The 20790-nt window shown below is 37.0% G+C and overlaps 1 protein-coding gene across 4 annotated transcripts in view; it reads left to right on the top strand.

Annotated features, from left to right (window-relative positions):
• The window catches only part of LOC143143632 (neuronal calcium sensor 2), a 123041-nt gene that overhangs the window by 45652 nt on the left and 56599 nt on the right, over positions 1 to 20790 (top strand). The window lies entirely within an intron of this gene.

The raw sequence follows: 20790 nt of genomic DNA, 5'->3' as shown, positions 1-20790 counted from the left end.
GATCGAGAAAATCGAGCCAGTCGACAGGTTAAATCCCGACTATTTCATAAGCGAGCTCAACCGAATGGCCCCCTCCACGGTTCCCAACCATGGAGAAATATTCCTCTATAGCGGTCGACGTCGCTACTACTGTTCTTTCTATCCTCGGAGACCGCGCGATGGCTCCATTATTTAAGGCAAAAACCTCCTACTTGATCCGCTATTCAAGTTTTCTGCGCAATCAATGTCACAGAACCCTTTGAGGGATTTGAACTCATTTTCATTGAGTGTGATTCCATAATCGATAGTTCCGCTAACTCTTTCGAGCATAGTAGATTTTAATACCAGGATTGTTCCTGGTGAGGTATTTTTCAACGGTAGAAAATTGAAATAACTCGATACGAGTTGCACAATGGAACCGTTAATATCTCGTCTTGTAACGAAATATTTAATCAGTCCGTCCATTAACTCTTCAGGACACAACGAAGAGTATCAAAAAATTCCCATCTTTTTAATACTCTGAGTATTCACGGTGAGATATTTCTCAACCTACCGATGAAAATTAAAATAACACAAGTTACACGGTGGAACTGTAAATATTCCATCTTGTAATTGAACATCCGAACGATCTATTTTTTTGTAACTTTGATCATTTTGTGTCAATTTTACAACGTTTAGTAACTGCTGTACCTCGAAGAGTCGAGATATTGCAGGTTTAACCGTTGAGCTGATTTTCGGATGCATTGTCTCAATTTGATGCATATGCATGCAGATATCTGGCCTGGTACTCGTCATACATCAAGCTGCCAATAGCTTCCCGCATTTAAATTTTGATTGTCCGTTCAAGGTCGAGTTACGCAGGCTTAACACCTACACTGGCTGCTAGGTGTGGAGATACTGCTTTGCATTCCTGCATATTGAATTCGGCAAGAATTCTATTATGCGAATGATGTTGGTCGGCAAATCGTGACCAGGTCCTTTGTATACAGTGCAGTGATACCTGGTGTGTTTCGATTGTCTTCGTGTTCTCTCGTTTGATTTCCAATCCAACGAAGAAACACCTGAACCCTCTATTTCCACTTCGAGTTTTCGTTTTAAATGCACCGTTATCGACCCTGTCCTGGTATTGTCGTTTAATCCTAAACGTTGCCATTGTTTCGTTTGTCTCTCGGAACAATTTACACAGAAGTATAATCTCGAACACTCGGAGCCACGTATCTCGAGCGGATCATTGATTTTTCAAGATCTCGAAGCTCGCTTTGGTCCTTACGAGTCTCTCAATAATTTGCAAGCTCCGTTATTGCCATCTTCGTGGCCTGGTTATCGTGTGATCATTCACGTGTAAAAATTGCACCCCGTACCGTGTCAATTTACACGTACTGTAAACATATACAATTGTACCGTGTAATATAAATTGAACCGAGTCCTGTTTTATTACCGGTGCGAATATCTCCTTATAATCTACTCGTGGTTTCTGAGAAAAACCCATTACAATTAACCTGGATTTGTATCTATTTAATGTGCCATTTGTTTTCTCCTTAATTCTGAGTATCCATTTAGACTCCATAGCTGGTGCCTATAACTATCTCTTGTAAGGTCATTTACAGTCCAACTCTGATCTACCATTAGACTTTTGTTTTTATCGTTCATTCCAGTTTTATAATTAAATATTTCAGAACGTGTTGTAGTTCAATCTACATTGTACACTGTGTCAGAATCACCGGTAATTAATATCTAACTTACTTTTAATCGTGCCTAGAAACTCTAAACACCACTGTCGTTACAAGTAAATAGAAACGATTCGAACACTCGACTCAAATGAACCTAACACGGTCTAGGATCAATCGAAACATTGTTTTAACTTCTCCAAGATACGAGTTTGAATCTTTACGAATTAAACTACCTCGTAGGATGGTTATTTCTTATCCAATCGGAACGTGTCGAGGCGATGTCATCGTGGAGAATCGGATTTGACGAGAAAGATCTGTCACGATCAGCTGTAATGGGAACGTAACTCTTTCGCAGATTTTTTTCCACGTGCTCGATGTCGAAAAATAAATAAATAAATAAATAAAGAAATTAATACCCCACGCCTGGTGGGTTCTCTGTGCCATCTGGTAGTACGTCACAGTCAACGTATTTCGAGAATGTTTCGAAGGCAGGCAGTCCGTCGCTATTTGGCCTCCGAAAGGTTTATGGCTTGGTCAATGCCTGAATGGGACTCTGACATAAACCATGCACCCTCAGGGGTGTGTGCCTGGTGGTGGCTAATGACTCGAAGTCACGTAGCCATGGGATGCTAGGATTGATTGTTTAGAGTAGGCTTGGATGTGTTGAGGGAAGCAAACAGCCCTACGTTGCATTGTCTAAAGAACGAAGACATTATCCTGAAGGATCTGACCATGGAATGAGAAACGTTTCGATGCCTTTTGGGTAATAGGATTCTAAGGAACAGTGCAGCACTTACCCTGGAACGTTCGAAACACCTATGTTTCCAAATGGAAACATTCTCGCATAATTGGATTACTCGTCCCGGTTAACAATAACTTCGAAAACGTGACGCAGTCGTTATTGAATTTTTAAGTAAACTGTAATCTCTCATTAACCCGTAAATAGTAGACGTAAAAAATATTTACGCTTAAGGTACACCAGGAGTGCACGTAATCCTGTTATAATTTTAATTTTTTTCCTCCGACACTCGGGTCGAAGGAAAATTTTACACGCCCGGAATTATAGCTGCAATTTATTTTTATTAAAATAAAAACACATAAGTCGTTTTATTCCATGTTTCGCGAAAGCTATAATAAATATTAGCCAAGTATCATCTTCGTTCGAGAAACGTTTTATAGTGTTTGCAATTTCTACAATAGAAGATTAAAACGTGGCGTTATAAACTTTGAAATATGGTATTAAAAAATATACAGTCTCATTTTCAATCTCTTTACTTTACAGTAAAATTTCTACAAACATCAACCTTCGTATGTGTGTAAGATATATTGTTTATTCAGAAAAGCACGGTACTAGTGTTTCGCATCGATTGTACTCGTGTAAAATTGAACATAATGGATGTCTAAAGACTGTATCGTCGCTGTAAAATTGAAACCGATGAAAGTGAACGAAATATAAATCGTATACAAATATAAAAATATAACGAAGAAAAATGAGCAGATCGTTGACGCTTGTATCAACAATGTCATTCGGGTAAGTCCGGTCTGCAAATAATATTATTGGCTAAAAGTCAATTGGAAGTTAGCTGTATATCAGTTGGGCCACCTCGGCGCTACAACTCTTTTTTCCCGAAGTGGACAAAAATAATTTCCCTCGGGTCCTCCGGATTCGGATGTATTGTAGGGAGAAGGAAAGATCAGTCTCGGATTAAGGGGAATGTGGCACCATCGATAAGTAGAATGCGGACAATCTCGAGCAATTTTCTTTAGTTACAGACCCCTCGCGATGGCTGACTATAACATCTGATCCAATACAGTGCGCAATTTCTTCGAGGGCTAATACGTTTCTTTACGCTGCAATATCAGTTATGGGTTAAACGTGTTACAGAGAGAGAGAGAGAGAACGTGTAGAGTGAAAACGGAGAGAGAAAAGAAAAATAGAAATAAACGTTCAATTGAACAACAAACGACACGTACAATTGAATATACGAATTCACAAACGGTCGTGTGCGTTTACGTTGCACGCGTGCCTACGAAACGTGCGATACGCCCGAGGATATGATTTATATCTGCCTCGTTGCAACACGATGCATTCGTCGAGTCGCGCTGCACCGACGGTATCTCACGATCCTCTGCCGGTAATACAGAGCCGCATCAGGAAGCAATTCTATCACACCTGCACTTGATGCCCGAAATTTTAATCAAATTGAAATAGGATACGCTACACGCAAAATTAGAAGAGAGGATTATCTCTTTAGTATCAAATTTTCTTCAACAAATACGTAACGCGTTAGTTGGCAATTTTAGTTCAATTTTACTTTCTCTATAAATTGTTATCCCCTGAACTAACAATGTTACTCGATTAATTTGTTTCTTTATTTTTATCTAGAAAGATCATTCGAGCAAAATATTTCTTTCGTTTATGCGGCATAAAAATTACAAATAAATTATCATTTTACCGATTTTGGATTTCAAGCACACTTTTGAGAAGAGAGAATACTTTTGCAATATTTTCTATAAAATAAAGTCATACATTCAATCGTGTTACACGAGACTTACAACTGGTTTGAAATAGAGGTGTAAAATAATAACTCGAAAATTTTGTTTCATTGTAGATATTGTGTCATTCGATACTTTGTTCCGTATCGAAACATTTAAATTTTATTATGTACGACATTGTTCTCCTACTTGAACGTCGCGAAACAAACTTAATTTACACCCGATGTATTCCACAAGTATCCGTTCGTGAAATATAAACGGTCAGCGGTGACTTTACACATTTTAATTAACGTATCGTATCGTTGTGGTAATTACCGCAATCATTAAGATTACGGGGCGCAAGTTTTGTCCCGGACAGGACATTTAATTTAGTTTAACGATTGATCAAAGTAATTGGACTTCGTTTCCAAACACATCGTTATTCCGAGCTCTCCTCGCTTCCTCCAAATCGTCGTTGAAAATTACTCTCCCCCTCCATTTCTACCACGACAATAGAACACTGTAATTCCATTGTCTTTTACTCAAAATAATTGACCGCTACAATTCAAGTGAAGCGACGTATTTGCTATCGGGAACTTGTATTAGGTTTACTCAACCTTTTCGGACCTATTCGGAATTTAAACGTGGTTTTCGATCCGCCAATTGATTGCTTCGACACAGTTTTAAGAAAGTTGTGAATGTAAATTCCATTAGAAAACATCGTTACGTGGCTTCGTAAGTATACGTGTACGAGTATACAGTATATATATTACATACGACGAAATTATGGATTTTAAATTAGGTGTGTACTTGTTATCGTCAGGTTCGATACAGTTAAGAATATACTTCGTATTTAATAATAAGACGATATATTTAAATAAAACAGAACAGCACAAACTTACCAGAAATTATACAGATTATGACTTTTAATACGATTTTTACGTCTGTATAGTTATTATACCAAAGACACTAACCTGTATTTGGCTAGCCACTTATTTTATTTTCAGGTACCTTGCAAATTTTTTTTTTTTCATCGATTAGTACCACGAGAAACATGTACGAGTATATACTATAATACATATGACAAAATTATGGACTTTAAATTAGGTGCGTGCTTCTTATCATCAGGTTCAATACAGTTAAGAATATACTTAGTATTTAATAATAAGACGATATATTTAAATAAAACAGAACAGCACAAACTTACCAGAAATTATACAGATTATGACTTTTAATACGATTTTTACGTTTGTATAGTTATTATACTAAAGACACTAACCTGTATTTGGTTAGCCACTTATTTTATTTTCAGGTACCTTGCAAAATTCTTTCTTCTCTCATACGACGAAATTATGGACTTTAAATTAGGTGCGTTACCTCTTATCGTCGAGTTCGATACGGTTATGAATATAGTTCGTGAATAACTTAGAGATCACTCCCCGAAACTGAGCAATATATTTTATGAAGTATTATACATAGGCAATTTTGTATGCAAATTCGCAGTGGGATCCGTCGAAATGATACAGAGACGTTGCTGCTGTCCGCAGTAATCAATAATTCCGGGTTTCGAGCTGTGTCGCGTGAGATGCACTCGTTACACTCTGTCATCTCTCTCTTTCTATCTTATTCTCTCTCTCTCTGTGTGTCTTCCCTCTCTGTCTCGCACACGCAAAATTTGGAAGAGGCAAATCGATGACATCGCGTGTTTTTTTCTTCTTTTTTCTTTCTAGAGCACTGTACGAGCCTTTGGTGAACTTTTGCGCGGAAATAATTGTCCAACTGTCGCAGATTCCGGACCACGTTGCGACAGTTAAAGGAACACCAATTGGAGAAATTACTTGCTCGAATGAATCGCACGATTTAGCGAAGTTGAAATTAATCGAGCAATGCTTGGTATCGTCGTTGATTAAATTAACGGTTAATTCTGAACGGTGTCGGATTGGAAATGTAAAAATTCTTTGTTTTGTACACGATCGACAAATGTTACTATTATTCTCGAACGAATAAACTCCGTTGCATTCCCATGAGAGTTATTTTGCAATTGGAGGAAATAGGAAAGTTATAGAATTTTGGAGCACGTGCTCGAGTTTAAGCCAGCATAGTAGAGTAGGGTACATTCTTATGTAGATAAGAAATAACATTTTATTTACATAAACTTTTATTCGTGGACCACGTAACGCGAGCGAATTCGGCTGCAAATTTCTATCTAGATAAAACTTTATCCGGGGAGAATGTTTCTACGGATAAACATTTATTCGAGTAACCTGTGCGGGTGGATAAGTATTTATTATTCGTTATGCGAACGATAAAACTTTCTATTACGTATTCGAACTCTCAGGTTTTGTACGTGTTTTGCAACAAGCGCGTTATAATATATTTATTCGCGAAAGGTTTGAAGAGGTTGGGAATTATTTCAACGCGACGAAACCTGTGTTAATTTAATCAACGACGGTGGCAAGCGTAATAATTAATTTAATTGTTAATCGTCGGAAATGATTTATGGTTAATTAAATCGTCGATAATTTCTTTGATTAAAATTTTCCCAATGCTCGTTTGCGCGTGCTGAACAATTAATTGATTTAAACTATTTACCCTTTTAATTGCAGCAATTTATTTGTATTCGTTCAACTAATTTTATTAAAAGAAATCGTGTCGAAATTTCTTCGGTCGGACATGCATCGTCTACACGTGCATTCACACGAATAAATATTTTTAAATACTATTTACTAAAAATTGCACGAACTATAATAAAGATAAGCTAATGCTCCTGCACCTGTGCATTTGAATATATGCGAAGTAAAGACTTTTTTTTTTACCGTCCCTCTCGCAAATGTAACGATGTACCTGAAAAATGCAATGACACACTTTTTTAAAATGAAATTGTAATTTTAATTACACGAATAAATTCTTGGATATAATAATTAGGAATATTTTTTATTTGTTAAATATAATTTGAATTTGCGTTAGGGTTGCAATAGTTTTATTTACTCTTTCCAGAACAATATAAATTTTCTCTTTCTCTAAATCCTCCTCGGAGACATCTATCTAAATAATTTTGCCTATTTAACAATTTAATATTCAATAACAAAACGATGTATTAAAATGAAGTAAAATATCATAAACTTACAAGATAACGACAATCACGCGATTCTGATATGATTTTTACATCTGTATAATTATTATACTAAAGACATGTTTGTGTCAGTTAAAAGCTTGTTTATAAAGTTGCGTTTGTGATTGTAGGAGCACCAACCTGTACGTAGTCAGCCACTCATTTTATTTTCAAATGGCTCGCAAAATTCTTTATTTTCTCGCAGGTTAGTACTTTTATACGTAAACGAGAAAAGTCGAGTTAAGTAAAGGAAATGAATGGTTCCGTTTAAAAAAGGTGCAACTGCGTGTTGCGCGTTGCATCGCTCGACTTGCACACAAGGTGTGGTGGCTCGTATAAAGTTACACCTCCTTAAACCATTCGACGATTTCCTGTACCATTTGTTCCACCTGCAATCAAGAAGAGATATGACGACCCAGTTTCTAAAACGACCTTGTATAGTTTGTTACGTTCTTTGTGAAATTTTCTTCCTTTTCTTATTCTGAGTTTCCATAGCGGGACAAACTGGCCGAATTTGAACCACATCGAACATTTTCAATTGCACGTGAAACATTCAATACTTTTAAGAAAATATGCTGTATCTTCGAGTAATTGATTTTTTCCAAACGTATCGCACAATACTCGAAAAAGTTATAAATTTAAAATATTTAATCTTCAAATCGTGAAATCTTTTTAAGAAAATGTTAAATAAGACAAATATATAGTAATTCAAAATAGATGTTTGAAGTAATAACTAATAACTGAGCCCTGGTAGGGAAAAAAATGCATTTCAGTTATTAGGTATTTAAAAAATCTCAGTTATCGAGGTATACAGACAAAATTTATGAAAAATTTATTTTTATTTTTATTTCTTTGATATATGTTTTGTCTATAATGAATCAGTTCGAATGTAGGTATTGTTCTGTAGTTCAAACTTTACAAAATGATTGAAAAGACGTGGCTCAATCTTATTCTTACACTAGAAGTTTAAAACGATGACATTGTCTTGTAGTCGAACGAATGTACTTTCTAAAAAGACAATGTAATGATTCATTACTTACAGCAGAGTAGTTGTGGACCTTTCGATCTGTTGTTCAAATATTTGACCATTAACTAAGACAACACTGACTCTTAACCAAGAACGAGGACTGCTAGAACGAATCGAGTAGTTTCATCTTCTACTTACTCAGTGTGGTGTCATCAATCAAACGAAGACAAATCTTCCTCAAATCTCGAAGTATAACACTTGTAACAATTTCTGATGTACTTAGGATCGAAGTAAAGAATAACCGCTTTTCTTTTATTTATCTCGTCGCATTGAACGATATCCTTTTTAAATTCGATCACTAATCAATTTCAGTGATAAAAATAGAAATTAAAAATTAGAAATTAAAGAGAAAAAAAAGTTAGAAATTAGCAATAACTACAATTGATTACAAATCGAATCGGTCTATTAATTTTCTCCAGGAAAATAGCTATTGTTCAAGATATTTACTCCTAGTATTAACGATAAACAAATCTCTCGAACGGGTTCTGATTTGAGAGAATTGTACGATTAGCGTGTAATGTTCCAGCAGTGTCTTTTAACGAGGTCCAATTGAATTGAAGTGTAACTTAAACACTCTCCTACACGCATACAAAGAATTTACAGCTGTTACGGTACAACGTGAGCACATTCGCCGGTGAAAGAAAGCGTGTTTCAATGGAATGCATAAATTTATTAACAAGTTCGCGTGTTTTGACTAACTGATGGAAATTTTCCACGACGGAAATTGCGCACTGCGTCTCTTGCAGGAAAAATTACAGGATCGATACATTTTTTCGTGTTGGCTTTCAAAAATACACCGAAGACATCTTGAATCCCTTTTACGCGCAGCCGTACACGCTATGAAAATCGAATAATGTTTATAAAATTGCGAAAAATCGATACACCGGGGACCTGACTCGAATTTTCCCAACTGCTGGATATTTAAATCGTTCCTCTATTCCATTAAATAATTTCAAATGAAATTCTACGAACGTAGATTTTCTCCGCCGTTTGACAATTTTGATTTTCGAATGTAATATTCCAAATGGTAATAGATATCAAGTATTATTCCCGCTCTATAAGTACGTTCTAAGTGTACTTGGAAAGTTTCTACTTCACAAGCAGGGATATTGGATTAGTTTTCAGAAGTTCGAAATTATTTTTGGAATTATAAGACGTCTGTTTTATATCTCTTATTCCCGGGACGTGAAATTTAATATTGAATTTTCCATTCGCCGAATTAGAATAGACAGTGCAAAAAAAAAAAAAAAAAAGAAAATCGCGACGCATGTCTATTTACCTAAACGTTAAACACACATGTTTGTCGTTTCGTGCGATTGAGTTTGACAACGAGCTATGATTTATTTCCATTTTTGAAACACGGAGAAATTGACTTTATCTCGGTCAGAGTGTATGCACACGGTGCGCACACAGTTTGCGTTAACACATTCACTGTTTCACTTTGATAACCTCGGTTTGAACGAAATAATTTTGAACAAACTTACAAAGTTCCGGAAACTGATACGTTTAACTCGTAGACGATCTACATACATTGTGTGGAAGAAATGTGTGATCCACACGCTTTTCTAACGTGCAACTGTATTTACCATGCGTCACACGGGTTAGTCAATGCAAACTTATTACGTTACAGGAGGTTGTGCAGATCGATTGCATCTCGTTTGACCAGAATGCACAATTTTAAGACCGCAGCCTTAAGTAGTGCAGTGGAGGTTGCAATTTACCAGAAAACTTGTTATCAGTGATGTGTACTTGATAGCAGTGAACTATAATACATAGTCTTGTCGTAAGTTTTCTTACAAGTATATTCGAGCTCTTGTAAAAAAATTATAAACATTATTTTTAACAGCACAGAATTTATTTGCACAGTTAGCATCAAGAGAAAAATATAATATGCACAATAATAACTGGTCATGTCGTAAGTTGTTTTACAAGTATATTGGAGCTCTTGTAAAAAAATTATAAACATTATTTTTAACAGCACAGAATTTATTTGCACGGTTAGCAACAAGAGAAAAATATAGTATGCACAATAATACCTGGTCGTGTCGTAAGTTGTCTTACAAGTATATTGGAGCTCTTGTAAAAAAATTATAAACATTATTTTTAACAGCACAGAATTTATTTGCACGGTTAGCAACAAGAGAAAAATATAGTATGCACAATAATAACTGGTCGTGTCGTAAGTTTTCTTACAAGTATATTCGAGCTCTTGTAAAAAAATTATAAACATTATTTTTAACAGCACAGAATTTATTTGCACAGTTAGCACTAAGAGAAAAATATAGTATGCATAATAATAACTGGTCGTGTCGTAAGTTGTCTTACAAGTATATTCGAGCTCTTGTAAAAAAATTAAAAACATTATTTTTAACAGTACAGAATTTATTTGCACGGTTAGCAACAAGAGAAAAATATAGTATGCATAATAATACCTGGTCGTGTCGTAAGTTGTCTAACAAGTATATTGGAGCTATTGTAAAAAAAATTAAAAACATCATTTTTAACAACACTTACTACTTATGGTACAAACTATAATACCTGGTCTTGCCATAAGTTGTTATTGTAAAATAATAAGAAATATCATTTTGAACAAATTAGAATTTATTTGCACGGTTAGTGATACACTAAAGAGAAATATTATATAAAATGGTCCCCTTTTGCAGTGATGTAGCCTTGCAAATGACGCGACCGATCAGCTATCGCGGTGTACACTATCTACAAGGTTGTCTTAGAAGTTACTTTTGCATGGTGCTCTTCATGGTATCTAAATTTCTATAGGGAGTCTTGCAGGTCACGTTCTTCAATCCTGGCCACAGTTTGTAATCAAGGGGATTGAAACTTAGGCTACCAGAGAATCAGTTTTTGGTATTAATGAACTTTGAGATATTATTTCGTGATAATTTTGACTAGTTAAAAATGACAATATATTTTATTCTTTGCCCAATACTTGTAGAGCTTATGATTAAATTACTTGTACAATATAAATTGGAAATTGGTAATACTATTATCGTTAAAACTATCTGTTCGGTAATTCCATTGTTTTTATTTTAATCTTTGGTTAAGTTTCTGTTCGGTTGGTCCTTTAAATTATTTTTTCACAAAGTATCGTGTTAAATTGAAGAATATTTGCCACCGTGGAGGATAAAATAATCCATAGTTAATTCGATATTGCACGTATCACGCATCGAAGTGTCACTTCCATTGAATAGGTGAAATTGGATAATCCTTGCGCGGTGAATCCTGACTGGTGGGAATCGCAATTTCGTTCTGTCTTAAAAAGCATCACCGTGTATTATTGAATTTATTTTCACGAAACTGATCTCGAATTGATAACAGGGGTGATGCAATAAAAGATTTCCATTTCTCGTTCTAATTGTATTTTAATTTCAACCTCGAGCTAGACTTTGTCAATCAATAGCGGGCGCTTCAAACGTTGATGGAAACCGTTTAAATTCGATTGAATAATTTAAAGCTTGGCAAAGAATAAAGATTATTTAAGATTACTTTTTCAAATACCGTGAATATCACTGCCCGATCCGAGGAACTATAATACTTTGACGAGGTTCCATAGGAGGATGTCCTTGTATTGATTTGCTGGTAGGTTCGTTAAGTCCTTGCTTAATTTCTTGGTTGGTCAGTGAAATTTATTCCTTACGTCCCTATCCTTAATTTCCCTCGTTATATAAATTCAAATCCCTACGACAAGTTTCTGATCCTTGGTAGAATTGATCGAGTCATAAATTTTCTATATTTTTGAATCAATCCTATTTCAAAACTGATTTTAGAATTATCCAGACCTTCTTTAACTAATTTCGAACATATCCTTAATTTCTGTGTTTAAATTTTCTTCTCCATATTTCTAATAATTTCTCATAATCTTCGAATAGAATGTTGATCCCTGAGATTCTTCTTCTAATGAACATAAATGTTGCTGGGTTTTGTCACGAGTAATCACGAGGGATTCTAATATTTTTATAAACATCTTCAATTTATCATTGAAAGTATAGCAACTTGAACGTTGGTTCTTGGATTTTTGCGTCACGAAGAAACATCTCGAAAGTCGTAAGATTATATTCTATGAAAATTCGTTGAATATATTCACGAGGTATTGTCGAATCGTTCTTAGGGTTATGTCGGGGTCACGATAGAGTTACTTTTAACTCGGAGTCCTGAACAGAAAGGTGTCCCGTTTCTTTTGTTGGGAAGATGCAGGCATAAACATCGATATGTAAACACGTAGACGTAAACACGTTCGGTCTGTTTATTCTTCAGTAGATGTATCGATTGTAGATGTCGCGTTGGGAAAACTCTCTTGCTTGGAGGAAATTTCGCTCCTTTCACTATGAAAACAATGAGGGCTCTGTCTCGTGATTCTTCTCCAGGATAAAGCGTGCTCGGTGTGCAATGGAAAAGGGATCTTGAATCCCTCGGAAATCTTTAATTTCGCTCGGTACGAAGACAATCGGAATTAAAAAATCATGCCGCGGTGAAATTTGACTCTTGTGTCAATTACGAGACGTTCGTCCAATTAATCAGGCCTTCGGTTACAATACGCTTGGCCATCGGAATATTAATCAGCTTGAGATTGCACGAGTGTATTATTTTAACTGCGGTTAAAATAATGTAGTGTCTGGGGATTTTTTTTTGTTTTACTTGTCGGATGAATATTATGGAAATGAAATAAGTAACAATTTTACAACGATATGACAATTATGGAAACGCATCTCTCGCGCCAGTGCGCATTCCAGTTACGCAGGATATACGCATGTCGAGGATTAATGAAAAGCGAGGCAGTTTGCAAGCTGAGTGGAAAGCCTCTCTTGAAAAGTGATGTGAAGCATCACTCCCATTTTCTGCCTTGTCCGCAAGATTTTCTGTTGTACCGAAATCTTAGTTCTGTTTATAAATATTAATAAGTACACATGCAGTTTACCAGCTACCGGTTCCCGAGTCTCGAATGGAAAAGATTGTGGCGGTAAGGAAATGAAGAAAATCGTAAGAGGAAAAGTCTTTTACGATTTGGGTTCGGTATCCGATGGTCTGCTTCAAAATTAATTCGTTATCGAGTACATAAATACAACTACGATAAAATAATAATACACTCGGATCGTTGGCACTAATGGTGATCACGTCTTATGATCAAATTGTTAATTCTTATCGATCTTCTCGTTGTTTTGTGGAATTTAAAAGAATGCTGGTTAGATTTTTCAACTTTGTTACTTCTTTCGTCAATCGTGGGTATACAACTTTAGCTGTAAATAAAATTTTGAGGGCGTACACGTAGTTCTTTGCAAGTAATGTTTGCCCATAGCCAGTTTTTTCAACGATTACGAACGTATTGTAATAATGTTTCATTTTTTTCTTATACCAGTTTCCTTGTAGAATGAACGAAACTTTTTAACGTTTTTGTTGGATAGCAGAAAGTTGGTTCGCGTTAACTTTTTCAACGAGGCATGCAATTGAAAATTTTTGAAGCTCGAGGAGATGGGCGTAAAAATATGGAAAAGAAAAAAGTTAGATTGGTAAAATCAAGATAAAAGGAGAATTAGTGTTTACCTAGAGTGTGTACGTAGACGTTGAAACACACCATGATTCGAAAAGATATTGGTCCGACTTTAATAATGGTCGTTAGCCGAGAGACAGGATATTAGTTTCGGTGGAATTTTTGGAGGAGAGGTCCTCGAGAAGTAACGGAAGTCTCTTATTGGTAGGTAATATATCGAGTGACATTACAACAATTTTTTCCCTTTGAAATTAAGACACGTGTGGCATACACGTAAATTATATATTTTATACAATAAAGAAATACTTTATATTCCTCCGAGGTCAGATCTGAAATAACATTTCCAAGATAAGACACTTTCTGTAACCTTATTTCCAATAAAAAGTTACAATTAAAAATACCTAAACCTCCATTGACAAATACCCTCATACTCCGATAAGAAGCCTACAAAATTTTATTTCGCATCGGTAATCTCTATCACACTGAAATTTCATTCGTGAGCGATAAGACACACTGTACGGTATCGAATTACCAACTACCGAGCGCATGTAATGCGAGTCTCGCTCGCTGTCGCTCTCTCTCGCTCTCTTTACGTTATCCCATTCGCTCTCCTCTTCTCGCGCTCCGTTCGAGTTCGATTTAGATGCCACTTAGAGGCGCGATGAAGTTCCTTACCTGCTCTCTTGTTCGGAGAAAACTACTCAATTTTGTTGCTTCGCAGTTGTCTATTTTTTTTATTATTTCTTCTTACGTATCGATGTCACCGAAAAAAAAACAGTCCGCAAAATTCTAAACGAAAGCAACGCGGAACTAGTTTATTCTGAAACGTTTACGTAAGGAGACACGATGCGTTTACACGGCGGAAAGCATAAACAACGCGATAAATATGATTGACGACCCGGTACAACGGATCTCAACGTTTGAATTGCTAGGCAGTTTCAGTCGGACACTTCTCGTATACAGCACGTGCAAGCGAACAGACTCGTGAGAGTGCACACGCAACAAGAGTCGTTTCGCGGTGTCCGTGGCCATGTTACACGCGAAGTGTTTCCAGTTGCCCTCCGTCTAAAATGCCGCGGGTCGTTGCGGATGTTATCCAGTTCGGCCATCTTAATTTCTTCTGACGACGACCACGTCAAGGCTTCTACGACTTACATTTATTTTGGCTGCGCAGCGATTTCACACAGCACGCGAGCTAAACCCCGCTCTCTATGGCGATAAACGGAGAACAACGAGATTGTACAGTACCATACGCCCGATGTGCATTTTCATCGGTGTCGTGAAAAATCGAACCGTACGACCGCAGGGACGGATATGGAACTGTTTAAGTAACCGTTCATTTCGCCTCGAAACGCTGGAAAATGGTTACGAACATTATTAACATTGTTACACCACTATTGAGTGTCCGTAAAGAATCGTATACCGTTAATAAACGTAAATTTGCAACCCTGCCCTACAGCTACTTTTCCCCAAATAAAATTAACAAATTGAAAATATCTGAAAGATTACTTTCAGAAAAAGTTACACATAGTAAGAAATACTCGAATTATCAAATTTGTAACAAATATAGAATTCTATTATAAGAATGTGTTTCGGAGTATAAGTCTTCCCAGTAAGCAATTGCAATTATTTTGTATATTCTAGAAATCTATTCTTTTTTTCTTTTTTTTCTTCAAATCACACGTGACATCTTAGGAGAATTGGAAGGTTAAATGTTTATAAACGAATCCGTTCCTTTTACGCGGCACTGTTTGTTTTGCCACCGCGAGTTGGAACTCGTTCAAAGAACACTTGGCATTGCGTGCATTCCACATTTTAACTCGAATCGGACACTCAGCCGGTGTGGATTTTTAAGTACCGTCGTGAGTTTTCATTCTTCTTCCGGTCGACGGGAGACACGAACGACACCTACGCGCGCGACAAAGACGAAAGTGTCCGTGCCCGTTAATATTGCGAGCACGATCCAACTTTTTCTCCGTTTAGAGGATGTGAAAGTGTCTGAAGCGGCGCAAGAGTTGATGCGGATATTGCGGCGGTTCTATGAGTTTTTGCCTCGATACTAATACGCTTTTGCGTTTCGAAATACGTGCCGGCGCTCACGATGGCATTGTCGGGGCGAAATCCTTGCGGATCGTTTCTTTCATAGACGTTGAGCACGATTACGTTGGCCGGAGGGAACGTTTATCATTCGCGATGCACCGACGAACGATCCTCGTTTTTCCCCCGGAACAACGCTACACGCGCAAGGTTTTATTCGCGAGAATGACCGTAAAATTTTCAAAACAAGTTAATCGAATACGTTGATTGCTCCGTCCCGCACACGCCGCGGCAACGCGTGAATTTCCACGGAAGTACGTGGTCCAATTGTGGGTGACCCGATTAAGACTCGATTGTACCGGGGATATTGAACAGAATTATAAAATATTATGGATCTAATACCTCCCGATTGATAAAAATCGAAATTATATAACGCGTACGGTTGTTTCGCACAATCGTGGAAACGGTACGGGAACTGTGATCGCATTTAGGGCAGGTTGGATAATAAAATACGATCCCTTTGATGTTCCACTTTATTCGTTTTTGTTTACCTCGTAACGAAAATCGCACGTTCGTTTGAAATTTTGTTTTCGATTCGGAATTTATTATACGGTAATTTCTGCATTAAAGTAATAATTTTCATCCACGTTGGTGCGTGTGTGTATTCACCGATAATAGTCCCACAGTTGGGAGTAATAAAATACGCAGATAGGATTGCACATCGTCGTGAAATGAAAAATAAAATTTGTTATGCTTTTGTGGGAACGTTGCAAGTGGATTGGGGTGATCTTGTCGATGAAAATGAGCCCAAACTTCGCCTCTTTCGGATTGCTTTAAAATATGTTATTTTTTTAATTATAATCATTAAAAATAGTCGGGACGAAGTCGTGCTTGAACTCATCTTCACCGAGAGGACCTCGCCAATCCGTGGCTAACGATCGTTTAATGATATAATGAAAAATACGCTTACAAGTTCGAGCTAGTAGTTAAATGTAATGCGAGTCTCGCTCGCTGTTGCTCTATCTCTCTCACTCACGTTGTATTTTATCCACTCTCCTCGTGGATGGGCTCGTTCGAGTTCGACCCAGGATCAAATTTGCTATCTACTTCCTTCTATTCCTAAAAGCTGGCAGTCCTGGTGTTAATAGCAGGAACTATTGTACTTTTATACATTTATTCATTGACAGCTAGACCGTCTATTGTTAATCCATTTATGCTTAAAGTAAAAATGCATGTTTGTGCTTTTAAAAGTTTCACGGTAACGCAAAACGAAATTGTCACCTCTGGAACACACTGATTACTTTATCTACGAAAACATGTGTGTAATACAAATGCAGTACTATGTTCTTTTCTTTTTCATTATGTTCGAAGCTAGAGGATAATCATTCATAACGTGTAGGACCTTTATTATTTTCATTCTAAACCTGCTTCATCGAGTTGTTTATTTTGTTCAGGTAATAGTAGAGTATTTGTTGTTCTCGACATTTTTGCTCTAATGGCACGTCGAAAAAGGAATGACGTAGATTATTAAATAACAAACGATTCGAGAGAAAAATACACAGGTTTTAAGTAAATTTCACTAAATTGCACTGTCAAATAAATGTGTTTTCGTTCGATCACCATAGAACAGTGGCGATGGTTAATTATTTCGAAACGTGGAAAGAAAAATCTATATTTGTCGGACACGGACACTCGAAAAAGCTTTCGCGATCGAATAAATAAATCACACGTGACGCCTTTATCTTGACATATACTTTATACCTCGTTTATCGCAAAAGGTCTTCTTTTCGCTGTCGTATTGTATTTTACTTCCCGCACACACGAGCGAAATAAAATAAGGGTAAAGTTCAGTAGTAATAACTGGGCTCTGAAAAGATCGTACACGCTGATGTATGTCAAAATACTCGCGCATTATGTTTGTTATGAATACATTACTGTACAATAGGTGTCTCCAACTTTCACTGTCCAACTTGGATCGCGATACAATATTTATACACGTTCAAATTATTGAACGTACAGTTTCGTTTATTTTAACAGACACCGTTTTCCTTTACTCGTCTATTCGAACCACGACAAAAGAAATTCGTTTCCATTTTTTCCCGCCCCTGATGTTAATTAACACAATTACAACGTACTATTATATCACGTACGAAGAACACACCAGTTTAGGTATTACACTTTGAAACTTCTAACCGCGTGAAATTAATAAAATGTAAAATTTCTAAATTTCATTTAAATTTTCACCGTAGTAACTACCATTACTGTTACGTTTCAATTGTAAAAGATCCGAAAACAAATTCTGCACCGGTTCGAAAATTTGTTCGAACATCGCGTGAAAATTTCCGATAATTACAATCGATTGGAGAGAAACAAAACAGTTCGACACTTGTGGGATCAATTTCTATTATTTCGTTACAATAGCACCCATGCATCTTACCAGAAACTATGCGACAAGACTCTTTCCACTTTTGCAAACTCGGAACAATCTCGATAGTTGATTCTCGAAAATGGTGACTCCGCGTCCGACGTCTCACTTTTGTAAACGTCAAATGGAATTGTTCGCGTCAGGTTGGGGTATTTGGAAGTTAAACAATATTGTCCCCCCAACGGTCGAGAGTTATGCGATGCACGCGCTATTAGAATATTTCTCTCGTCGCAACGCAACGAAACGAATCCCATGGATTCCACGGTATTCCAACTTCTCTGCATACCTAGATGGAAAATGTTCGGGCCAATAAAAAGCAACAACAAAGAAGAATTCGCACTTCTCGGAAGAGTTTCCATTCCTTTTTCTAGGTTATGGCAACGGAGCGTGGATTATTATCGTTTCCTCTTTCAATACTTAACTTGCAAAACGTACGTATACGTATATATCTCGCGGTGGATGCTTTCGAAACCACAATTACATACACATCCGTAGACGAAACGCACCGACTTTCTCTTGTGTTTTTTCAGAGAATACAAACGAGGGGAACAATAGCAGCGACCCTGTCCTAGTCGATTTCAGTATCTGTGACCCGATTATTCGACGTACCCCGTATTGACGTTACCTACGGTTTTTCTCTACCGAGTCGTTAATCGATATTACCACTATTTTATCTTTTTAAATTCATGAGCGCCCGAATAAGTAGTTTGCCAATTCAAAGGTGACCGGCTTTATGCAGAAACTGCAATATTTTAAAATACCTCTAGCCAGTGAAAAACGATGCACTGCACAATGAAACGACTCGATGCGAACAATTTCCATTTGATCCATCAATGTGTAAATTAACACTTGGTACACGGTTTTCGGCCATTTGTAGGTACAAAGTGTTCGCAATAACTTACCGGAAGGATTTTCGCGCGATGGGAATTCGATTTCGGAAGTGGTTGTACGTATCTCATCTAGCGAGTCGAAAAGCTGTTGAAATTTCCCGAATATTTGTTTTTCACGTGGTTTCTTTGCGCTCCGTTTGATACACGTTGCCTTGGAAATTGTGACACGTGACAGGAATTTACGACAGGATGTTCATCTTCGTTGAAGCGATGTTGCTACAAATCTGTTACTAGATAATTGTACCAAGAATTATTACGCTGGGAAGGTACGTTGTAGGTAAAAAATTGTTGTTCGCGTAAGTAACAATAATAGGAATTATTTTGTGAAACTAAATTTTTTAAACTTCTGGACCTTCGAGTAAAATAATGATTAATTTACCGTTGAAGAGAGCTGATAGATGACGGATTATTTATGTAATTGAAACATATGTAAGAATGTGCAAGACGAATAGTGGTGCATAAAAATACGGAGTACGGTGATTTATATTATTCGAGTTGTGAAATTGAGATCGCCAGTTCGCTCGAAAGCGGGGTAGGTAGCGATTTTGCGGGTCAATGGAGCAGGAGACTGGGTTACATCGAGAGTGAGCGAGATAGAGCAGCTAACAAGCGAGTCTCGCATTATGTGAGCTCGGTGAGGAAAGTCGAAAGAAAATTTGTACAATCTTCATTATATTTTTATGGAAGTTATTACAATGGAACGGAATCGACAATACAGCATGAATTTTTAAAGTTATTAAAGACGAGCCTCGATAGAAGGAACTATTAATGTACTATTAAAAATTCATATTTAATTACGTAAATGCATCGAGTGTGACAATTTTTCGTCGATTTAAATAATCCTTAGGAAATGCATTCGTGTTCCACCTTTCTTGATTTTATTTTTTATTACCAGGTAACAAATATTGTAAACCTTCCGAGTAGTCGCATCAAATATCAGAAGTTTATTGGATCGTAAAATAATTTATTTAAATTCATCACAAAGATAGTATACAGTATTACCAAAAGAATGGGGACATTTTCCCGATAAAAATAAGCCCAAACACGACCCGATTCGGACATATTTTAAAATTGCACTTATTTGAAACTTTTTTCGAAAATACTTCGAGCAACGTACATTTCAAAATAATCCGAACACGGTCGTGTTTGTACTCATTTTCATCGGGAGAATCGCGCCGATCCACCGACAATATTTCCACGAAGGATACGAAATGCACAACAAATTTTATTTCGTCTTAGCGACCGGCACACCGACACGCCCGCGGCGTCGCTTTGAAGTTCCGGCCGCGAGCGATAAGATACGCACGCGGAATCGAATTTCCGGCTACCGAGCCCATGTAATGACAGGATCCCTCGTCGTTGCTCCGTCTCTCTCCCTCTTCGTCTCGTATCCCATTCGGCCTCCTCTTCCAACGGTTCGTTTGAGCGGCACACACACGAGCTGAAATTTCTCTACCAATACCAGCGAACCGGAAGAGAATGCCCGTAGATGAAATTCGCATTACGGATCGGAATTCTCGCGAAAGAATTATTTACCCATTACTCGTCTTACCGAGGATTACGTCCTTACGAACCGATAATCAACGTACAAAAAAAAAAGAAAAAAAAAAGAACGACGGGATCTCGCACTTGATATCCCCACGCGGTGTAGTAGTACCACCCCGTATTCAAG

Source organism: Ptiloglossa arizonensis, chromosome 2 (assembly GCF_051014685.1).
Source record: "Ptiloglossa arizonensis isolate GNS036 chromosome 2, iyPtiAriz1_principal, whole genome shotgun sequence".
NCBI lineage: Eukaryota > Metazoa > Arthropoda > Insecta > Hymenoptera > Colletidae > Ptiloglossa > Ptiloglossa arizonensis.
This window is presented reverse-complemented; position numbering and strand designations above follow the sequence as displayed.